The sequence below is a fragment of the Felis catus genome, chromosome B2, assembly GCF_018350175.1.
Source record: "Felis catus isolate Fca126 chromosome B2, F.catus_Fca126_mat1.0, whole genome shotgun sequence".
NCBI classification, from domain to species: domain Eukaryota; kingdom Metazoa; phylum Chordata; class Mammalia; order Carnivora; family Felidae; genus Felis; species Felis catus.
Window position 1 is genome coordinate 70,944,190 of NC_058372.1, and position 7,504 is coordinate 70,951,693.

Here is a 7,504-nt window from a genome sequence, read left to right on the forward strand (position 1 = left end):
GTAGTCCAGTGTATGTCAGTGGGAGAGATACTGACATTAAGGGCTAGAAAATTAATTTAGGAAATAGTCTCAAGCCAAGCAATATCTCTAGCATTTTTCTCCCCTGCCCATTAAATGCCAGTAGTACCCTCCCAATCATTGTGACAGCCCCGAATCTCCCACCTTTCCAATTGCCCTCCAGCTATGATACACGCCTCATTTGGCCCACAGGTCTGCACTAGGTTCACACTGTCCAATCTAGGTCAGGCCTCTCAGGCTTGCTTTATATGTCTTCAGAAAAATGACCCTCAGCCTTGCCATCTGTCCCCCCAAAACTTTGTCTAAACTAGCCCCATAGTTGCTTCCTACTTTGTACATCCTAAAGTAGGCTACCCCTTCCCATCCTGGCCCCACAAAACTCACTCTTCAGTACTGGCTGCCCAGCAGCCTAGCAAGGAAGGGAAGGATTTGGGAAGGAACAAAAGAGTTCAATGTTATGAAAAATAAAATTCACATATTTGTGTATTTGAAGCTACCTATATGATGTATTTCATGCCATCTAAAAATATAAAGAGGGGCGCCTGGGTGGCGCAGTCGGTTAAGCGTCCGACTTCAGCCAGGTCACGATCTCGCGGTCCGTGAGTTCGAGCCCCGCGTCGGGCTCTGGGCTGATGGCTCAGAGCCTGGAGCCTGTTTCCGATTCTGTGTCTCCCTCTCTCTCTGCCCCTCCCCCGTTCATGCTCTGTCTCTCTCTCTGTCCCAAAAATAAAATAAAAAACGTTGAAAAAAAAATTAAAAAAAAAATAAATAAAAAAAATAAAAATATAAAGATATAATGTAAATTCTCAAAAGATAGATATGATGTACCCAAATGTTGTATGTTCAATTATCTTTTTAAGTTATGCTTTCCCAAATTAGAAAAAAAATGTGTCAAAAGTCTTAATATTCACAAGCTTTAACTCAGTGGTACTGCTTCTAGGAATCTATCATAAAGAAAAAAATCTTAAATGTGACCAAAGAACTATACATAAAGACATGCTTTCGAATATTGCTCCTTATAACACAAGTTCAAAACAACCTAAACGTCCAACAATAGAACAATGAAGAATGGTTATGTAAATTATGGCACACCTTGATGGTGGACTCATGTAGCAATTAAAAATCACGTTTACGGGGCGCCTGGGTGGCGCAGTCGGTTGAGCGTCCGACTTCAGCTCACGTCACGATCTCGCGGTCCGTGAGTTCGAGCCCCGCATCAGGCTCTGGGCTGATGGCTCGGAGCCTGGAGCCTGTTTCGGATTCTGTGTCTCCCTCTCTCTCTGCTCCTCCTCTGTTCATGTCCTGTTTCTCTGTGTCTCAAAAAAAATAAATAAACGTTAAAAAAAAATTAAAAAAATCATGGTTACAAACATTTTTAATGATGTTGAGAATACTTTTGATAGTGAAAGGTGGTATATAAAATTTATTCTGGGCAGGAGAACTGAGTAGATATTTTTCCAAATAAGGAAATTGGACATGTTTCCAGTAAGACAATTTCCATACAAATGGCAAATAGATATATGAAAAGGTACTGAACATCACTAATTATCAGGAAAATGCAAATCAAAACCACAATGAGATGTCACCTCACACCCATTGGAAAGGTTATTATCAAAAAGACAAGAGATAATAAGTATTGGTGAGAATGTAGAGAAAAGGGAACCTTTGTGCACTTTTGGTGGAAATGTAAATTGGTGTAGCTACTATACAAAACAGCATAAAGGTTCTTCAAAATATTAAAAATAGAACTACCATAGGATTCAATAATGCAACTTCTGGATATATGACTGAAGGAAATGAAATCATTATCTTGAAAAGATATCTGCATCCACATGCTCATTGCAGCATTATTTACAAAAGCCAAGATATGGAAACAAAGTAAGTGTTCACTGATAGATGGATGGATAAAGAAAATATGGTATAGGAGTGCCTGGGCGGCTAAGTCAGTTACACATCTGACTCTTAATTTCGGCTCAGGTCATGATCTCATAGTTCGTGGGATCAAGTCCCACATCAGGCTCTGCACTATCAGTGCAGATTCCCTCTTTCCCTCTCTCTCTCTCTGCCCCTCCCATAAGCGCTCTCTCTCTCTCTCAAAATAAATAAATAAACATTAAAAAATTATTAAGAAAAACGAAAATGTGGTATAAATACATAATGAAACATTATTCAGCCATAAAAAAGGGAATCCTGCCATTTGCAACAATGTGGGTGGACTTTGAGGGCATTATGCTAAGTGAAATAAGTTAGATAGAGAAAGCCAAATACTGTATGATCACACTTATATGTGGAATCTCAAAAAAACCAAACAAACAAAGAAACAAAACCAAAAACACAACAAAACCCTGAACTACAGAGAACAGATTGGTAATTGCCAGAGGTGGGGGAGTGGGGGAATGGGTAAGGGTGGTCAAAAGGTACAAACATCCAGTTATAAGATAAATAAGTTCTGACTATGTAATGTGTAGCATGATGACTATAGTTAACAGTACTTGTCTTGTATATTTGAAAGTTGCTAACAGAGCAAATCTTCAAAGTTCTCATCACAAGAAAAAAAAATGTAACTATTTGAGGTGATGGCTGTTAACTAAACTCATTGTAGGAATAATCTTTCAATATACACATACATGGAATCATTATATTGTACACCTAAAGTGGATACAATGTTACATGTCAGTCATATCTCAATAACACAGGAACACATTTATACCATTAAAAAATTGTTTATTGCATCTAAATCAGAAAAGAATAAAATTATCTGTTTGCACATGATTTTATTTTATATGTAGAAAACCCTGAAGATTCTACAAAAAATTGTTAGGAATAATAAACAAATTCAGTACAGTTTTAGGACACAAAATCAACACACAAAAATCAGTTTTATTTCTATACACTAATAATTAAATATCTGAAAAGGAATTAAGAAAATGATCCCATTTATAATAGCATTAAAAAGAATAAACTACTTAGAACAGACCTAATCAAGGAGGTGAAAAAAGGTGTTTACACTAAAAACTGCAAAACACTGCTGAAAGAAATTTAAAAAAGAAAAAAATAAATGGAAAGATATCCTGTGTTCATGAATTTATTATTAAGATGTCAACTACCCAAAGCAATGAATATATTCAATGCAATTTCTATCAGAATCCCAATGGCACTATTTTAGAAATAGAAAAAAATCATTCTAAAGTTTATGTGGAATCTGAAGATACTCCAAAAAGCAAAACATTAAAAAAAAAAAAAGTGGAGACCTCACAATTTGTGATTTCAAAACATATTACAAAGCTACAGTAATCAAAATAGTGTGGTACTGGCAAAAAGACAGATATACAGATAAGAGGAATAGGGTAAAGAGCTCAGAAATAAACCCTCATGTATATGGTCAAATGGTCTTTGACAAGGATGCCAAGATCATTCAATGGGAAAAGGACAGTCTCTTCAACAAATGCTGGTGGGAAAACTGGATAACCACATTCAGAGGAATGAAGTTAAACCCTTATCTTATCCCATATATGAAAATTAATGCAAAATAGATTGAAGACTTAAACATAAGACCCCCAAACATATAACTTCTAGAAAAAAACATACGGGAAACTTCATGACTTTGGATTTGGCAATGATACCTTGGGTATGACACCAAAAACACAGGCAACAAAAGCAAAAATAGACAAATGGGACTACATTAAACTTAAAAACTTATGTGCCACAAAGGACACATCCCTAGAGTGAAAAGGCAACCTATGGAATAGGAGAAATTATTTACAAATCATATCTCTCATAAAGGGTTAATATCCAGAATGTACAAAGAACTCCTACACCTCAACAACAAAAAACAATCTGATCAAAAATGGGCAAAGGATGTGAATAGTTATTTAAAAAAAATGATATACAAATCACCAACAGCATATAAGGTGTTCAATATCACTAATCATTAGAGACATGCAAATCAAAAGGACGATGAGATATCACCTCACACTCATTAGGATGACTACTATCAAAACAAAAACAAAAACAAAAACAAAAACAAAAACAAAATAACAAGCATTGGTGAGGCACTTGAATCCCTGTGTACTCTTGTGAGATTGCATAATGGTGCGATCATGTTGGAAAACAGTATGGTGGTTCCTCAAAATTCAAAATAGAACTTCCATATGACCCAGCAATCCTACTCTGGCTGTATATCCAAAAAAATTAAAAGTGGAGTCTCAAAGAGATATTTGTACATCTATGTTCATAGCAGCTCTATCCCCAATAGCCAAGAATATTGGAAATAAAAGCCGAATGTCTATTAATGGATGAATAGACAAAAAATATTTACATACAATGGAATATTATTCAGTTTTAAAAAGGAAGTAAATTCTCCAATATGCTTCGATATGGATGAACTTTGAGGTCATTATGCTAAGTGAAATATACCAGTCACAAAAAGACAAATACAGTATGATTCCACTTATGTGAGGTATCTAAAGTAGTCAAATTCATAGAAACAGAAAGTAGAATGATGATGACCAGGTCTAGAGGAAGGGAGAAATGGGAGTTGTTATTCAATGGGTACAGAGTTTCAGTTTTGCAAGATTATGGTGTGAATACATTACTGAACTGTACACTTAAGAATGATTGTGAGGGACAAAAGTATTTATTTTGGAAAGCCTTTAGCATTGTTTATAGAGATACATATAATAAAAGATTAAATGTAGAAATAAAAGAACAAGGAAATTAGGACAGAAAAAAACTAAATGGAAAATCATAAAATTAAGCTCGGAGAGTTTTATCTGGAGCATGAATGTTGTAAGATTTTGTGCTTTTGCCTCTAGGCTTTTTAGCAGCTACTGACAAGGAGACTAGTTACATGATTCCTATAATCTACAAAAATAAATTTCTAGTATGATCTCAACTCAAAAAAAAAAAAAGAGGAAAAATATATATAAAACCATAAAAGGAAATATGCCAAAACATTAACAAAGGTTATTACTGGCCAGTGGTATATTTTCTGAAATTTTTACAATTGGCTTCCAACTTATAATTAGGAGAATGCTGTTGTGCCTCTTGGTGACTTTGGTAGGAATTTGTTAAATGCCTCAAAGAGAGAAAAGGAAAAGTCATGTGTGCAGATCTAGTGCCAGGTAAAACCAGCTATAGAGGGAAAAGGGAAAACTGCCAAAGAGAAGGATTGACTTTGCTGTGGTTGAAGGGCCACAGGCTGTATTCTCTGCATAGAAGTGAAAATGTGTAAAGCCCCGGGTCATTTCTTGGGACAATGCAGTGGGAGAAACAGCTTCTCTTCTCATGACTTCCAGCCGTGAGTAAGGAACAGGGTACAGGAGAAAGACCCAATTGAAGTGGGGAGAGAGGGTTGAGAGAAGATGCTGTAGACAGTTATTGTTTGTTTTTGTGTTGTTTCTCCAGAGCCCAATTATACTCTGAGACTATAAGATTCCATTAATCCAGGCAAATTTTGGTCAAATGGAAAATTATGGAGTTCAATTCATGATTCTGAAAAAATTTAATAGCTTTATTGAGATATAATTTATATAGCATAAAATTCACCCATTTAAGTCTACAAAGGGTCTTAGAATATATACAGAGCTGTGCAATCACCATAATCTAACTGTCATCACCGCCCCCTCAATCTATTAATATCTATTAATAGTCACTTTCCATTGTCCTTCATCTCAGCCTTAAGTAACCACTAATCTACTTTCTGTCTCTATAGATTTGCATCTGATGGACATTTCATACAAATGGAGTCATATAATAAATGGTCTTTTGTGATGGGTTTCTTTCACTAAGCATGTTTTGTGAGGTTCATACATGTTGTAGTACGTAGCAGTATTTCATTCTTTTTATTGTTGAATAATATTCCATTGTATTGCTACGCCATATTTTACTTATCCACTCATCCATTGATGGACATTTGAGTTGTTTCCACTTTTTGGCTAGATTCTTAAACTGCTAATAATTTTTCTTACATGGAGCCCATTTCTTAAAGGTTGCTGTTTATGAAGATCTTATTGGGTGATTAATCAAAGACATTAAATGACTGCTATTCAGCACGGCCAGGTAGCATAAGGTGATCAACTATCAATTATCTTCTGAGATGATCAATTGTTGTACTAAACTGATATATCTCAGTCAAAAAATAGAAACAACGTTTTATTTAGGTCATACAGCTTTAAGTTGAATGTTCAATTTCTGTAAGATTTTCTGATATAATGGAAATAATGCAGATTCCCATCATTACCTCTGAGGCCATTGAGGGGCCTGGAGATAGGACCTGAGGTTGGGAGTCCCTGTTTCAAATTACAGAAGAGTATAACAGGCACTTAGTTTTATTGTTTTCAATTACATAAAGTAACAAGGACTAATTTCCAAAGCATTGACATAAAATGTCCCCAGGGAATTTGGTTTAATGAACAGCTAAAAGTGATCTACAATGAACGTATTTGCTATTGTATATAAATGGTGCTTTTAAGGAGCTTTAGGGTTTTCTTTTTAGGGTGTGTGAATTCTGGGTTAGCCTATTCATATGTTTTTGGTGTACAGAAGGGGACCCTCATCAGTGCAGTCCTATCCTGTGATCACCAATGTTCCCCAGAAAAGGGAGCTCAAATCCTCTGTGTCCTTACTGTCCTCCCATGCTGCTTGCTCCCACCCCAGGCGGAAGAGGGCTCATCAATGATCTGATTTCAGCAGATGGAAGGGACTACTTTTTCCAGGGGTGACACTATCAAAAGATTTTAAAGGTCCGGCAATTTCAGGTAGAGTCCTTTTTGCCTGATTCCATTTTAGCTCTTTTATTTTCCTCTCCAACACTGTGTCCAGCTTTGCTACTCTGGTCTGAGAAGCAGAAGCAAAGCAAAGGGTATGGAAATATTTGAATGAATTTTTGAAAAAAGAGTCTGATGTTGATGAGGAGAAGGCAGGTAAAACGCCATGAAATTGAGGCTATCCAGAGAGTAACACCCTTTTGGGTACTCGCCTACAAATCCAACATGGTGTGCCTCTGCCCATGGGCTAGGTCTTCTTGACCTGGTCTTGTCTTTGTCAAGAAGATCTTTAGCAGAAGGTCTAGGTCAGCTGGATTAGTCGGTCTAACTGCTGTAACAAACAGCTCCAGACCTCAGTGGCCTAATACCATAAAAATGTATTGCTTCCTCACATCATGGTCTAGTGTGGTGAGGAGCTCCGGCTCCTTCTATCTTGTGATCCCACCATCATCAACACATGGACTGGTCATCAGGGTCCAGTGATGGGTGGAAAGGGTGGCCAGGCCTATAAGTAATGTACATCTTTACTTCCCAACCTCCATTGTCCAGAACTTACATGCCCCAGTCTAACTGCAATGAAGCCCACGAGGAAATTAAAATGGGCTTGGTAAACATTTGGAAATGTCTCAGTCACACCAGTTCTGGGCTGGGGATAAAAGATATTTTCTTTTGCTCTCTGGAGGTCTGATTCCATTGTCTCTGGAAGAGGTTACTCATCA